This window comes from Helianthus annuus, chromosome 10, assembly GCF_002127325.2.
Source record: "Helianthus annuus cultivar XRQ/B chromosome 10, HanXRQr2.0-SUNRISE, whole genome shotgun sequence".
NCBI lineage: Eukaryota > Viridiplantae > Streptophyta > Magnoliopsida > Asterales > Asteraceae > Helianthus > Helianthus annuus.
In genome coordinates this window covers 85,639,636-85,656,144 of record NC_035442.2, presented here as the reverse complement: position 1 = coordinate 85,656,144, position 16,509 = coordinate 85,639,636, and the positions used below count along the sequence as shown (strand labels likewise).

The 16,509-nt window shown below is 33.4% G+C and overlaps 2 long non-coding RNA genes across 12 annotated transcripts; one reads left to right on the top strand and one right to left on the bottom strand.

The window, feature by feature from the left end:
• Positions 1–55: 55 nt before the first annotated feature.
• On the bottom strand, positions 56–1,475 carry LOC110882110. Its single transcript, XR_002559996.2, has 3 exons — positions 1,343–1,475; positions 843–896; positions 56–326 (listed from the first exon to the last, which is right to left on the bottom strand). It is a non-coding gene; the product is annotated as an uncharacterized LOC110882110 (long non-coding RNA).
• Positions 1,476–4,413: 2,938 nt separating this feature from the next.
• On the top strand, positions 4,414–8,122 carry LOC110885307. 11 transcript variants are annotated; one of them, XR_004870220.1, is made up of 11 exons: positions 4,415–4,651; positions 4,915–5,078; positions 5,183–5,336; positions 5,442–5,512; positions 5,580–6,208; positions 6,310–6,448; positions 6,918–7,034; positions 7,118–7,215; positions 7,499–7,541; positions 7,651–7,714; positions 7,794–8,122. It is a non-coding gene; the product is annotated as an uncharacterized LOC110885307 (long non-coding RNA). The 11 variants fall into 11 exon arrangements; XR_002562089.2 differs by lacking the exon at positions 7,499–7,541 and having other exon boundaries at positions 5,591–6,208; XR_002562086.2 differs by lacking the exon at positions 7,499–7,541.
• The last annotated feature ends 8,387 nt before the right edge of the window (positions 8,123–16,509 follow it).

Genomic DNA, 16,509 nt, shown 5'->3' with positions numbered 1-16,509 from the left:
AAAATGTACAAACTTTTCACAACTGAAAGGTAAAAATACTAATATCATTAATTCATGATTTTAACAAAATTTGGGCATGACCCGTCCGTAAAACGAGTATACCCCTGTTTTAACCATAATCAAAACAAATACAATTCTACAATCCGTTCGACAAGATACTACTAAAAACCAAAACATCGAGTGTTAAAAAAGTGTGACTACTAACAAGTTGTACAAAACAGACATTTAACCCAAAACATTAGTACAGACTAGCGAAAGCGCTTGATGGTCATAAAGTGTGCGTATGCTCGCTCCAAATTGCCAAGTCGCCTAAACTGAGGATTTACCTACGTTCAACATAAACAAAGGAAGTTAGCATTTCATCACTAACACGATTGACTAATAACCCGACTAATCATTATAGCGGCCTTATATCTTTCAATTACATTACCAACCGTTAGACGGTTCATTACATACTTGTCTCAATGTAGAGACTAGCATTCCTTTCTTAACATACCCGCTAACGACGGGTACTAGTATGGTTATCATAACTTTCATTTGATTCATTCATAACGAACGAATATATTCTTTACATACGATTACACTCCAACCCGATAAGACGGATCGAGTAAACTTTCATTAAAAAATAATTAACTTCCCATACCCGGTTCGACTAGAAGGAACCGGATATGAAGCATTATCTTTCATATCTTATTCATTCTCTACATCCGTTTAAAACGGATCTAACTTTACTTCCAACAATCTTATATTTCAACTTTCACGATTCCAACATAACAACATAATACAATAGAGATTATTATACATATGACAACATAATAGAGATAAGGTGTACACTAACGTACCTCGATCTTGTGAACTTTCCGATTTCCTAGTATTGGAACCTTCTTCCTTCACGCCTTTAACAACACATTCATTCATTATTCTTCCAATTTATACACATTTTTCTTCTAAGCATTTCATCAAACACTTGGTGGTCATCAATTTACACATATCAATTACAAGCATACAAATCATGAATTTCTACTAGTTCATCCTATAACTCATCAAAATCAATCCAAGTTCATACCTTTCTTTTATTCCACATAATTTTTCTAAGATTCAGGCATTACAACATAATCATATTTCAAGGTTTCACATAACTAAAATCACTTAAATCATCCTATTCATATCACAAGTTCATAAAGTGGGTTTTACTAAAAATCTTTCAATTAACCCAAAATCAACATGATTCTTGTTCTAGAAAGTATTCCTAACTCAGATTTCTCACATTCAGACACAAGAATTCGAGATTGGGGTTGAACCCCTCATCCTACAAATCATGATTCCAGAAAATTAAACTTACCACTTCGGAAATTGAGGTTAGCTACTCGAGTTTAGGGGATCATGCATTGAGTTTTTCCTTTGATTCAAGTTAAATTGCTTAATTTCTTGATGCTAGGGTTTCAACCCTTGTCCTGCTCTTCTGTTCGATCGACCAGAACCCACGCACAGAGTGTGTGTGGGTTTTTAACTCTTTTTCATTTAATTAACTTAAATTTTGATATGTTACAACTTTAGTCCCTCAAGTTCCTTTAACTATTTAGTTTTAAACTTCACCCCTTTATTATTTATAATTTAACTTATGTCTAATAAACATTTTTTTTGGGGTGTTACAGCTAATGCCCCCAAAATCTTTGCGCCATGAGTCCATCCACCAGTAAGAGGTGTCGACAACCTCATCCACGATCCGATGGCAGGGTGTTGTTGTCGCAATAAAAAAATTCGTTCATCCCTAACCAATGAAGTACATATATTTGCAATTATGAGAATAATAAAACTAATACACTCTCATAAAACATTATACCAATAACCTGCAGAAAAGTATCAAACGGGTCAAACAGGTTGGAGAGCACCCATGGTGATATTTCATGCATGGCCTTACCTTCATCTAAATATCAAAAAGTGCTAATATGTTGCTAAAAAATTATAATCAATACCTCCATATCCGTGATAAAAAAAGTCTATTCTTGTACTCGGATATTTCTCAACCCATTTCTCAAGAAACACAAGTTGTCTTCAGCTGAAATGAAATGAGAAACAATAATCATACACACTTTTTTTCAACCATAACCAATAAATCATACGAAGAAATTAACCTGTATGTACATCATTTGCCGAAGTGTAATAAGATTTAGCAAGAGAATGAGAATCCCACTCCTGTTGGTGTTTCCAAGTACAACATCTGTGCCTGGTCAAAGGTAAAATTATATACAATCAGTCTTTTGTCAGAGGCTAAACATATTGTTAAATTAATTTACATGTCCGACAGTTTCAGCCCATCGAGTGCTTTTTCGCTTATATTTCCAAATACTTCATCTCCTACTTTCAGACCTTCAACTTGCTTTCCAATATTAACCACCACACCTGCTAAGTCATATCCTGGAACAGGCTGTTAACAGTAACAAAAACTCAATCAGATTCAGAAAGTATGTTTAATTAATATTGTGTTTATACGACATGGACCAATTAGAATAAACATGGAACTGTGATTTTAAAACAAAATTAGATGATTAGTTTCAAAAGGCAATACCAAAATCTAGCAAAACAGAATCACATACACACACGCAAAGCAAACGATCAAAACACTCCCTCGTTACCCGGTGGCTATATTGTTTAACACATGGAGAGGCTTGTCGATTTTGTCGGCGGTTGCGGAGGTGCAGAAGATGTCTGAAGGGGATCAGATTTGCGAACACGCCATCTTCTTTCATTAGATCATGATGAATTCAGAATTTAGGGTTACTTGATAAGATGAAGGTGGAAGTCAATAAAACGTGGAAGAAGTAAATAACTGACTCGTCGATGAGTCAACTGATCCACAAAAGATGGGGTAAATTCTGATCCACCTCCACAAAAATCCTTGGTTCGTAAAAACTATCTACCAGAAAACCACAAAAAGTCAATTCTGATCCACTCAAAACACCTAAATTCACACAAAAACGAACCATCTAAATCGTTTAAAGAACAACACAAATCACTTAAATTAAACAATGCAAAGCACCAAATAAGAAGAGTCAACTGATCAACAAAAAATGTGGTAAATTTGGGGCAAACTCAGTGTACTTTAAACACAATTGAACCCATGGCAATGTAGCAAGTAATCGATTTAGAACAATCAATTTAGGGTTCATCGTTGGATATGTAAATTATTGGAATTGCAGCAACGACAAGCTTGGCAAACGAATTGCTAGAGTGTGGTGCTTTCAGAACCAGATGAAATCTGTTAATATTCTCCATCATGGCTTCAAAACCACATCAATTTCCACCATGAGAACTTTATCCATTGTTGCATCTTCAATCTGCAGATCGGTCAGGTTTCAATATTTAGATTTGAATAAATGATACTTGATTAGAATAATTAGATTTGAATAAATGATACTTGATAGAAGGTAAAGAAACAAAGTAGGATGTACTATTGATCGGTCAGGTTTCAATACTTATAAATGCAGGTATAACTGCAAAGGAACTAAAATATAGGAAGGTGGAGAACATGGCCATTTTTTTAGGAAAAATAAAAACTGAATAAAAACCATTAATAACAGAGATTTCGAAGGTAACTTCCAGCTAAATAAAAATGTGATTTGCTGGAAATAACTTCCATATTTATCGTGGCTTTTGTTATTTTGAAAAGCCTCCACATTTATCGGTTGCAGGTAGATAATGGGGCAGAATTACATGGAGCAAAACCACCAGATCATGGGGCAGAAATGTATGGAACCAAACCACCACCGGAAACTACCAGTAACTTCTCGTAACTTCTCTGAACCGCCGCTTGTAGCGGTTATTTTTGCTAGTTTAAACGGACAGGATTTAATATCAACAAGATCTAACGGCCAAGAATGATTTCAGAGATGGTTAGACTTAATGGGTTTAATATATATATATATATATATAATTATCCATAAAAGATTAAATTAAATAATATTTAGTAGGATGGTTATCTATAATTAATTAGAAGAGATTAAACTAAATAATAATTATCCATAAAAATTAGGGGAGGGGGGGGGGTTCAAAAGATACAGGACATAATATGATGATAAGTGTCCCTTAAATGGTTTCTTTTATTATATAGTATAAATAGATTATACATTGTTGAGATATTGAGTTGTGAAATGAATACCTCATCTTCTTCAATATCAGACATTTTGTAGAAAAAAATTGGGAGGATATAAGTATAAAAGTTTTAAATAAAAATGAGAGTAATGGTAGAAATTACGTTAAAATTGGTGGTCTGTTTGTATATCTATAATCTATAATACTATATAATACATCTCCCATGTACAAAAAAGTAATTTCCTTTAAAATTTTAAGATGGCATACAAAGAGTCAAGTTTACATACCTATTTTTTACCATTTTGTTCCATCTCTACCCTTACCTTGACTCAAAAGATCTCCCAACATATCTCCCAACTTCTGGTCGTCTTTCACCATCACCATAATTGAATGCCATCATTTAAGCCTCTCCAGCAGAAAGTAAAGAGACGCCCGCTTCACTTCATCTTCCCCTAACCCCTCCAGTCCTATAAAATCCACCACACATTACATAGCCTCTTTGCTTTGCTCCTGGCGCGAACCAATGAGCCACCACCGTCTGCCTCTGCCGGGATTGCAGGTCAGTAGGGTTTCACCTTTTGGTTTCGATTATGGTTACTATTTTTTGTCGTTGTTTCCGAATTAATACTGCTTAGAATTATGATAATTGATATGAAATTGTTCTACAATTGGGGTTAGGGCTCTTAACTTCCTTAATCTGGCCAGATTCAATTTTGGTTATATGCATGTGTGTCTGCAAGTGTAATTTTGGAGCAAATTCTTGTTAGTGGATTTATTTTTATGCAAAATTGATTTATAATTGATTGTTATTTCATGGATTAGGGTTATTTCTAAACAGGTGGGTGTAATTTGGGAAGTAGGGTAAGGAGTAGTGTAAGGGAATTGGCGCTAAGACACTAAATTTGCAGTGAAACTGGCGGCTGGGGTACATGCCAGGTTCGCAACGACGAGTTCAACCAATCTAGCAGTTCTTCCTCCTGATACAGGTGTATTAAAGTCTTTCTTATCTTTTAAGTTAATTGTGTTTTGTGTGTTTTTAAATTTGAGTTTGAAGGTCTAATTGATGGTCAATTATTTGGTTCTTTCATAGGAATCATGAAGAGGGACGAGGAAATAGGAGAAGGCATAAACTTTTATCTTTATGAACATGTTAATGCCGTAAATTATTTCTTTTTTTTATTTTCAAGACGAGTATCATCTTTACATTAGAAGAAGCTCTTGGAGTGTTCGCTCTAATATCAAAGGTGAGGTCTTTATTCACTCCTCCATTTAAAACCATCGTTATAGAAAAATAAATAAATATGACTATTGATTAAACGTCTAAAATACCACTCTAAATCTTTTCCAAGATCATGAGCCGACCCCAAAGGAAACGTTTGCGCATGATTGTTGATGATAGCAACAAGGGCAGCTCTAATAAGTGAGTGCAATTATGTTTCAATAACTTTCTCTGCTTTCCGTTGTTTAAGAGATTCTTTTATGTGAAGTGAATTTTAAGAATGTTCACAATGATCGCCGGGCTGTACTCTATCTGAATGATTGTGATTGTGGGGAGGAACTTTGTCGTGAGAAGGCGACAATTAAGGAAAAAATTATGTGCACAAAGTCAGCATCAAGGACATGGTTGTGGAATTTGATAAGAGTATTCTTCTTATTCTGCACTGTTACCTATTAGTTTTTTATACTAATATTCATTAAAGTATCATCTACTTGATTCTTTCTGAACTTGGTGTGCTTTATTTGAAGTAATATCCATCTGTTACAAATCAGTTTGGGATATATTTGATCTCTAACAGGTCAAACTGTTTGAAGGTTGACTAATCTTTTTTTTATAATATAATGCAAACAGCCTTGTAAATTGCTTTATTTAAAGAAATTTGATTATTTTTTAAATAATACAGTTTCTCTAATCAAGTTTAACACAATATTTATATATAATAATAGGTAAAAAATGAATAGATAAAAAATGCTTGTTAGGTCGTCCCATCCAAGTTATTTAGATAACACCATTTTAAGAATTTGGGAAGTGCTTTTCAAAGGATACATATATCAAGGGAGATAGCCAGTTCACTGTAGTCCCTCATCCCGCACTGCTCTTCCAGATGCTGAGTTAGAGGTAAGTAAATCAACAACCTATTGTCTTTTTAATGTTAAACTTTCCTATATAAATAATAAAAAGTTCAATTATATAGTCAAATTTGTAACATTTTCATACAGGTGTTAAAGCTTCCAGCATGTTTTCAATTTTGAAACTATTAAATACTCCAACTAAGGATGCATTACTAGATGAATTTCTTCCCAAAATTGTCCCTTGCAAATTGGACCACCACTCCCTGGATGATCCATGCAAATGCTGGTATGTGTTTTGTGTGTGTAAGTTTTCTATGTTATCTACATGTATCCACATGTTTATATTTTCTTTATTAAAATACGGTTTGCCTATAAAATAATAGGCTGAGATATTTAGTGGGCTTGAGGTATTAGGTGATGGTAATGCGATCAGTGGCGGATCTAGAAAATCCGCCAAGCCGTAACGTTTTATAAAAAAAGCCGTAGCGAAATCGTAAAAACGTCAAATTTTTCCAAAAGTTACACTAATTTACACTACCGCCGGAGCGCCATGCTGTAGCGGACGTTGCCCCTTCTTATATGCTAGGTCCGCCCCTGAATGCGATGTAATTATCAGTTGGGTGAAAGTTTGTAAATTGTTATGGTAGAACCTTGCAGCAAGTCATATTATGCATCAACAAATCCAAATCACAACTACCTTTTGTTATACCAATGAAATGGTTTTACTAAAACTTCTAATTTAAATTTATTTTTAGAGCACAAGTATCCGTATGATTGGCGAACAAAGAAACCTGCAAGTATCTTGGATAAGTTTTTTAGCATGCTCATCTTCGAAGAAGATGCTGGGTGAGCTTCATCATAAACAGTCTTGTGTAAGCATCTTCCTTTTGTGAATCTAATTTTAGGTAAATTGGGATTTTTTTTTAAATTTAGTGGTGTTTGGTTATGGTTTTAGGTTGATCCTTGGATATGCATATCCAGCTTTTGAGTGTTTTAAAACCATTGAGAAGCATAGTGAAGAAATGCAGAATTCAGATTTTGGTGTCAATATTGGTAGGTTTGACCATTTGTTTGTTTGCTCAACTATCTTTTAGGGATTAGATCAAACCCATTTTGTTTTGATTAATGATTGTGACATTTATGTTCCATTATAAGGTATTACCGTATTAGTTCCTTGTTGATGTCTTAATCTTAAAGATAAGTTGAAGAAACATATCTTATTCAAAGAGTAATCATGGTCAAACTTAGACTTTTCAAAAGGTCAAACTCTTGATTTATTGTCTCAATAATTGAATCTTGTTTCTTTGGTTTTGATTTCACTGGGTCATCATCGCAGTTCTTACAGTTTTTGAAAGAATAAGTGATATATTCCTTTCATGGTACGTATCATAGATTATCTATGCTAATCGCTTACTGATGACGTAATGTATGTATGCATGTTTTAACATGAGAATTCACCGTAAGTCTTGTTTGAAAAATGTTTCTTAGGTTACCGATGTATGGAGAGATGAAGCTAGCGCTCATCATCTACTTATGGTATCCTAAAACTAAGGTAAAATATGACCATATTTCATTCTATGAAATTTTACCGTTTTTGGTTTCTAAAATGGAAATTTTTATGGTTGTTTTAGGGAATAGGATATGTATATAATGCCATGTTGAGACCGTTTGTAGCAAGACATGAGCCCGATATAGAAAGGAAGTTTAAGGGAAATGAGGGCGAAAGCGTGGGATGTGGCGATTAATCAATTTTGAAGAGAAATTGAGGATATGCATACACATACATGATCATAATATGAAAATCTAAATGATTAACATATTATTTTTTCCATTGCATTATGGGTGATAAATTTTTAATCCGCTAAAATTCTACTCTTTTGAAATTGCATAAAGATGTACGATTGCTTGATGTGTATCGTGTTCCTGTCAAATCTAAATGATTAACATATTATTTTTTCCATTGCATTATGGGTGATAAATTTTTCATCTGCTAAAATTCTACTCTTTTGAAATTGCATAAAGATGTACGATTGCTTGATGTGTATCGTGTTCCTGTCGCATATTGTCGACTCCGCTGCAACGTGCGGGTTTCCCTCTAGTATTATATAGCACTTTAAAACAAAAGATCGGTGGCCTGGAACTGTGTTTAATACTCTTGCAAATCCAAGTGGTTTGGGCTAAGTTATGTTGTTTATAGTTTTGATATTAGATTGCTTTTCGTATTCTGGGCTTCTGCCTTTGTATTGGACTGCTAATTTTATAGGGCCTCTGCTTTCATTAGACTGCTTTTCGTAATTTGGGCTTCTACCTTTGTATTTGTGACACCCAAAAAACGGGCTTGGTAACTAAACCAAACTAACCAAGAATGAGCGGATAAAATACCGTTGATGGTAAAAGCTAAACCATAAACAAATAACTAGGAACAAATTAACCTAGTTAGTAACATGAAAATAGTAATAAAAAATGAGTTGTAGCCCTTTATAAATAAAATCACAAACTTGAGGGGTTAAAAGGAGAAAATTGAAACTTAAGTTTCAATAATAAAAATAAAACACAACACATACTAGGTGTGTGTGTAACGACCAGGAGAAAGAACAAGGGGAGCAAACCCTTGTTCAATCTTAATCCATCAAATTGGAGGATGAATTAAGGCCAAATCACATGCATGAACATAAATTCGTCATCATCTAAGTTTGGAGATCATAAGGCATGTCGTAATTTATGTTTTGGTGATGAAAAGTATGTGGATGAACTTGAAGGTGGTTTATTTTGTTAGTATGGTGAAATTGATGATGAAATTATGTGTATGATCATCATACTTGCAAGTATATGTGAAATATTTGAACAACTTAGAGATTTAAGCAGTAGCGGAATTAGCCCAAAAATTTAGGGGTATCCCATTTTTTTATTTTTTAGACCAGGGGTATCTTTTATATAACGGATACGAAGTTGAGAGGTATTTTTACACTATGAAAACAAAGTTAAGGTGTATTTTTACACTACGGAGACGGGGTTGAGGGGTAGCCCGTACTACCCCTACTAACCTTCTATGTTCATACATGACATGAAATGAGTTTTGATGATCGGATTAAAATAATAAAATTTAAGTTGATTACAATAAAAAAAAGTTATATAAGTTATTTGTTATTACAATGTATGTCTCACATGGCATATATATTTTCTTATGCCACAGTTTTGTGGAGATATAACTTTCCCTTAAACTTTTATGTTGCTTTTTTTGAACTTTTATGTAGCTAAGAACTAAAAATGCCCCGGATCAAAAAGCTGTCTATCTATCATGCATCTCCAACTCTGTGTTTTATCCATTAACCATTGGTCATAAGAAAATCATGCATCTTGTACTTTGTGTTTTATCCATGAACCATTGGTCATAAGAAACCACATAGAACTGTAGGCCAGTCAACAAGTCAAAACCATCCAAAATTATACAAAAGTCAACTTACAACACACAAAGCTAGATTTGCACAAAAACAGAAACAAACAACAAGAACAAGGCACAAGCAACTGAAAGCAAACCAACACCATTTTCATCTTAAGTCTTCATCAACCCTAAACACTATCCAAAAAGAACAGACTCGTTTCAAGTTTCAACATCAAACCTTTATCAACAATTAAGGAAAAAAGACATCTCAACCACCCATCAAATGGGTGGATCCCAAAAACATTGCTGATCAACCCTTGAAACTAATCCTACGAACCCTGAAAAGATCACTTTTCAGACAAAGCTTGGTGAAAGTGTGACTGAAAGCCACGACAAGAACCTCAAAGATATTGATTATGACCGAAGAAAACCCTAATGGATAAAAAAGGGTGATTTAATCAGCTACAACTCTAAATTTATGCAAAGAAGAAGCTTCCCACCGTGTTGATCTTTGATAGAATTCAACCCGGTACGTACATCTCTTAAAAAACGGACATCTCAAGTGAAGGAACTAGAAGTTTTTAGATGGGATCGTAATAAAAATCTTCGACATTCGTTAATGTATAATAACTAACGGGATTACCCGCGCTCCGCTGCGGACTTTTGGTCATTGTCAGTTCGGTTTTGATACGGCATTGTCACTTAGTATAACAATCAAAGTTGATATGTATTTTACGTCGATCGTCAATCATAAAAACGAATAATAGTTGCTTGGTCGGTATTAATTCAATTCGTTTCGTCACAATACCATTATTGTATTGACACACACTGTAGCATATAGTATAAAAATTAAAAATACTCTATTGCATACACAACTCCATTTTAACGGACTTTATACCATCACATCGAAAAAACCATAAAATCAAATGCGGTACCGATACGGGTGTTGTTCAGACGTAGATAAGATAAGTATATGTAAAAATATAATACTCGAAATTTTGTAAATATCGTATCTTAAAAGCTATAAAAAGCTATAAGGGAAAAACAAAATATACTTAAAATTAATTATAAAAGTTATCGTAACAAAACAAAACGTTGTTAGCATTTTGTACATATAGATATATAAAAACTAGTTCGTTTAAACATACAAGTCACTATGAAACTTTATGGCGAGGATTTGTTTTACTTTATAAAGGATAGAGTAAACTGTAAAGATGGTTCTTGAGGTTTGGTCACTTTTGTCACTTTAGTTCAAAATTCAAATTTTTTGCATCTGGGTCTCTGTGGTTTCAATTTTATTACCATTTTCATCTAAAATCAAAATTTGGTCAGGTTTTTCAGTTAACATCCAGTTTTTTTTTTTTTCTCCCTTTTAATGAAAGGAAAATGGTCTTTTAACATTTTGTTATAACAAATTTAGAAAATCTGACCATTTTGCCCTTCATTAAAAGGGAGGAAAAAGACAAAAAAAATTGGATGTTAACTGAAAAATATAATCAGATTTTGCTTTTAGATAAAAATAGCAACAAAATTGAAACCACAGGGACCTAGATTCAAAAGCTTTGAGTTTTAGACAAAAATGACCAAACCTCAGAGACCATTTTAGCAGTTTACTCATAGAGTAATTAATGAATCATGTAAGTCGTTCTACTGTTGAGTACCAGGATAGTGTCATATGGCAAGTGAGTTATTATGGTCCGGAACGTAATAACAGACTTGCTCACACGAGGAAGTTGTGGGAAAGTATCAGTAATGGTTAAACACACTTAAATACGTGAAGTGAAACATATGTTTGCCAATGTGACAATATGCGATATTATGTACATTGACTGATTTGTGGTATTATTTATGAAGTGATATCCTATGGATAGTACGTTAATTGATATGCCTTAGAGATAGGTAGGTTCATTTGAAAACGTGTGCTACAGTCCATTTCACATTCCTACTAATAACTCACGTAATGTTACACTAGAATTGGATTTATACAGCTAAAACGACCTTTATATATCTTCCAATACGGGAAGTCAACTAGTTACTAATACGCAATCTTACCAACTCTAGCATTATATCTATTGTAACGACAACTATATATTGAAGTTATTACACAACATGGAACATACATATACAGAAAGTGCACTTATCGTAACATGAGTAGGGAAGGACAGGAGCAAATTCTTTTGCCTGGTGTTTACCGGTGCTTGATTAGAAATTATAATCTCCAAACTCTTAATTACGTTTTTATACAATATTTTTCGTTTAATAAAGTTCTATAACAAGTACCTTAAAAAACATCTTTAAGCATCGTATCATATAGTATAAATCTCGTATAGGTCTTGTATAGGCCTATGGATGTAGTATCGTATCATATAGTGTAGAATAGGTCCCGAATAGGACTACAGGTATAGTATAGTATCATATCTTATCGTATAGTGTAGTATCGTATCATATCGTATAGTATAACATAAGTCTCGTATAAGTCACGTATAGGCCTATATGTGTATTATAGTATACTATACTACAACATCGTATTGTATAATTGTAGTATAGGTCCCATATAGGAGGCCAATACTCTACTCTACTCTCCTACTCTCTACTCCTACTCCTACTTCTATTCTACTCTACTATACTTAAGACTACACTATACGACACCACACGACACGTACACCTATAGGCCTATAGACTTATACTACACTATACGATACGATACGATATCAACCTTATAGACTTATTCAAGGCCAATAAGGGACCTACACCTATACGATAGGTAGGGTTATAAACGAATCGAACGAACACAAACGAAGCCTTGTTCGTGTTCTTTCTTTAAGGAAATAAATGTGTTCACGAACGGTTCATGAACACTTACCGAACGGGATTTTATGTTCGTGTTCGTTCATTAAAGAAATGAGTGTGTTCACGAACGGTTCATGAACTCAAATAAATTTCGTGAACACGGCGAAAGACTCAAATAAATTTAACGAATACAATCAACATCCGTTCCATAATTAGAGCTTCAAGTTCCAGTGCTACTATCTTGGCCATCCACCTATAGTCTTCGCTGTGTTCGCTAAATTTATTTGAGTTCGTGAACCGTTCGTGAACACACTCATTTCTTTAATGAACGAACACGAACATAAAATCGCGTTCGGTAAGTGTTCATGAACCGTTCGTGAACACATTTATTTCCTTAACGAACGAACACGAACAAGGCTTCGTTTGTGTTTGTTCGGTTCGTTTACAACACTAAATGTAAATAATGAGAAAGGAAAGGGGGGTGGTGCATAAACAAGGTGGAAATTTGTGTTCGCTCGGTTCGTTTACAACCCTAAATGTAAATAATGAGAAAGGAAAGAAGAATGGTGCATAAACAAGGTGGAAATAAGGTTTAATAATTTAATTGTTAGGGTAATAAAATAAATAAAAGTTAAATAATATAAAAATCATAGATAAAATATATGAAAGTACAAAAATCTTGATTAAAACACAAAAAACGAACATAACGAATGCAAATGAACGAATGTTCAGGAACACCTTACGGAACGTTCATGAACACAATTGAACGAAGGAAACCTTTGTTCATGTTCGTTCATTTAACTAATCGAATGAAATTTCTTGTTCATGTTCGTTCGTTTATTACATAAGCAAACTTCCCGCCGAACGTTTCACGAACTGTTCGTTGCACGTTCGGTTCATTTACAGCCCTAACGATAGGTGTAGTATCGTATAAACATGATTAATATTGTATAATAATGTTTGTAAAAATACTTATTTTTTATTTATTTAAACAAGAATACTTACTTTTTTATAAAACTTTGCTAAGATAATTAGTATTGAATAAAATGTTTATTTAAAAAAAAACCCTTATACTCCTCACATAGGCTTATACGAGTCATATACGGGCTAGGAGTCTTATTCTACACTTATACAAGGGGTCATACACTCCCCGTATAGGTCTATACGCGGCGTATAAGAGTAGCTAGACCAGAACTGACACCAACATTGATTTTGATGCAATCCTATACGCCACGTACAGACTTGTATGTGGCGTACATAAACCCTAAAGTATGCAAATAGGCACCAAGGTTGTGCCAATAGTTTGAGCCTTTTATTATAACTAGTGGGGAACCCGTGCGTTACAACGAAGTCGACCAAAACATCATTCAAACCTACATACATTAAAAAATCGTATATACATTGTGTGCGTATATATAAAAGCACTCGCGCTTTGCGGCTAAAACGCACGAGAAACACTTATGATAAACATTATATAGTATACTGCAACATTTTTTATCTAGTGGGAAACCCGCGCGTTGCGGCGGAGATTTGATTAATTTTGGTCCACTGCTTAGTCCTTTAGCTTATTTTTTATTATTTATAAATAATGGTCTTGGTTCACTCAATATATGTTTTTAATGAATGTGATGAGCTTATTATCTATAAGCTTATTTTTTTTTATTATTTATCAATAATCTAATATATAGTATAGATTTATTAAACATAAATGTCATTGATCAAGGAAGAGGGGTATGAATGGAAGATAATGACAAAAAATTAACCCTTCATATGTTATTTTAAAATTTAATGAGAATTTACCATTTTGTACATAAGAAATGTTTTATACAGTAATATAGATTTACAGATTTTTACATTTTTTAAAGTAAGTTTTTTTTTTAAAGTAGGTTTGATTATATAAATATTAAAAACAACTTTTTGAAACATGATTATCAATAATTAATTAATGAATTCGATTTATCTGATTCTTATTTTACCAACACTATTTTGAAAAAGAAACAAATAAATTTATACAAATACTATTTTAGTAAATATTTCTTTAACAATACTATTTTAGTAAATATTTCTTTCCAGCAACACTATTATATGAAAACTCAAAAAAATAAGTTAGGTTATAGACCTAATACCATGATTAAACGAAAAATTATCTAATGAATTGGAGTAATCCAATAAGATAATAGAGAAGCAAGTACAATTTCAAACACTATTTTAATAAATATTTTCTCAACAACACTATTTTGGTAAATATTTTTTTAACAACAATATTTAAGAGAAACAAAAACTCAACTTGTGTTGAAGATTCAAATCCCTAGGAAGGGATGAGGCATTAGGTCTAGGATTGTAAATGAACCGAATGTTCAGCGAACAGTTCGTGAACCGTTCGGCGGGAAGTTCATTTATGTTCGTTCGATTAGTTTAACGAACGAACGCAAACAAAAAAAATCGTTCAGTTAGCTTAGCGAACGAACACGAACAATGGTCTTGTTTGTACGACTGCGTTCGTGAACGTTTGGTAATATGTTCTGTTACGTTCGTTCGTGTTCGTTTGATTATATAAAAAGAATAATAAATAATAAACCTTTTATTTAAACATATTGAAAACTTGAAACTTTGTCTAAGTTATTTGGACACTCAAGGACATATTTTTGGATGATTATGTCTAATTTAGTTAAACTTTGAATAGTTATGTCTAAGTTAGTTAAACTTGATTTATCGTTTGATGGTTGTAGTAGACTTCTTGTGTTTTGATTTAATAACTTGATGGTTGCATTTAACTACTTATTTCCAATGTTTAAGATTAAATATCTTTATATTCTTTTATTTTCAAGTTAAATGTTTGTTTACATTCATTTTTATTCGTCTGCGTTCGTTGGTGTTCGAGACCGATGTTCACGAACTGTTCATGAACAACTGAATTTCCTTAATGAACAAACACAAACACAAACATAAACTTATGTTCGGTATGCGTTCGTGAACAGTTCGCGAATATGTTAATTTCCTTAACGAACAAACACGAACATGGTCTTGTTCATGTCTACTCGGTTCGATTACAACCCTAATTAGGTCCTCTTTGTTTTTCTAGTTATATTCAAGGCTCCCCTTATTTTCACACCCTTAAATCTTATTCCAACATCCTTTTTTACTCTTTCTCGAGAGATAGATGAGAGAGATGTGTGAATATTAACACTCTGTATTTATTACTTAAGAATATTTTTTGAATGTTACAAATTGATAAAATATATGTATTTATGTTCTATTTTTTTTTACTAACTTAACTTATTTTTAATAACCATAGACGTTGATAAATCACTTTAATAAAAATAATAATTTCTATCTATTCTATGCCTAGATAAAAAGGGTTGTTAATTGTTACAAGAATTCATGCCTCATCATATACCGCTGATTAAGTTATGATCTCCTTTTGATTCTCATTTTGCATCTAAATAAAATATTATGAAGACATGTAGACATATAGTTTTTTTTTTTTTTTTGAAAGGAATGTAGACATATAGTTAAGCTTGATTTGGAAGTATCTGAATCAAGGTATATGTTTCATTGTAAGATAATTAGGGTATGCGGTATGTGGTACGTCCCCAAGGCGTCGAGGACCGGCGACGGTCCGCACACCGTGCCGGCCTACCCGTCGTCGTCCTCACCAGCGAGGTTGAGACGTTCGGGATGGTCCAAGTAAAGACAAAAATTGGTGGGGGCGCTTTGATTTATGACCGTTTAAAAAAATATATAAAAAAGTGGTGAGGTAGGATCATCTAGGACCCCTAATTCCACTAGTTTTGTGGGATGGACCATTCTTGGGAGGACTATGATGTGACACCTACGTGGCATATCATCCTCCAAAAGAGAATGGGCACCATACCCTCTGGCCTTAAGGAGATAATCTTTAGGCAAGGCAAGGGTTCCTATACCTTCAATTTCTCACATGGATTCGCATCTTATTTATTGTACATCTTAAAACTAATATCATGTTCAAGTATGATGTAGTTTGGACGTTGGCTCTATAATCTACATGGAGTCTTGCTTATTTTTTCCAGTGTTATGAAGTCGCTATAATTCTACAACTTGTCGATCATGGTCTCATTGTTCTTGAATTATACAATTTGTCCATATAACATAATCCTACAATATTCACGCATAACTATCATGTCCAAGTGATATTA